This window comes from Photinus pyralis, unplaced genomic scaffold (assembly GCF_008802855.1).
Source record: "Photinus pyralis isolate 1611_PpyrPB1 unplaced genomic scaffold, Ppyr1.3 Ppyr1.4_LG8, whole genome shotgun sequence".
NCBI lineage: Eukaryota > Metazoa > Arthropoda > Insecta > Coleoptera > Lampyridae > Photinus > Photinus pyralis.
This window is the reverse complement of record NW_022170819.1, coordinates 22773584-22774469: the sequence shown is the minus strand read 5'-3', so window position 1 is coordinate 22774469 and position 886 is coordinate 22773584.

Below are 886 nucleotides of genomic sequence, written 5' to 3'. Positions count from 1 at the left end.
AGCCATTTTTTCGATTAAATGCGTTTCGTGTTCCATTTAAAAAATGACGTTAGATCCGGAAAAATGTATATTAGAAAAGTGTAGTGTGATGAGTAAATAATCTGCCGGTTTCAAAATAAATATATGGAGTCAGCTAAAAAAGTTATTGGACCTAACATCATTTTTTTATGGAACACCCGGTATACATTCTAAAAACATAGCATATTCAATTCTATGTTCAAAAATAAACCAAAAAAACTTTTAAACAATTCAATATTACTTGATGTAATTTGTAGAATAAAATATACAAGGTATTCCATAAAAAAAGAGGTTAGGTCCCATAACCCTGTATATTTGTTTTGAAAACGGCAGATTAGTCAACAACCTTTATAAAGAAACTTTTGTAATAAACATATTTCCGTAGGTATCTCTATTGAATAAGATCTGCTTTGATCTATTACGCGAGTATTTTCAAAGTTTGATTTTACTATTTTAAGATTGACCCAAAAAGGGCACATAACGCCTATATTACTTTTCTGAGAGTACTAACAATTACGAAGTTACGCTATAAAAATGTCGAAAATGGGACACCCTGTACTATTGGTAAAAACCCGAGGAAAAACCTGAAACCACCAGGTGGATTTTTATTGCTAATCTGACAATTTACAATATGAAAAAATTACCCCTCCCCTATAACACCATTTTTGAATGATAGCACTCCTCCCAAACTTTAAATTAGACAAAGTTGCGTGGTTTTATAGACCGAGAGCCCGCGTAGAAAATACATCGTCATGGGTACAAAAGGTTTGATGTAACCAAGCAGTAGAATGTCACCGTGCGATTCCAAAATCGCCCGTCTGCCGGCCGGCGGCGGTCAACTTAGCGCGGGGGCGAATTTTGAAAACTG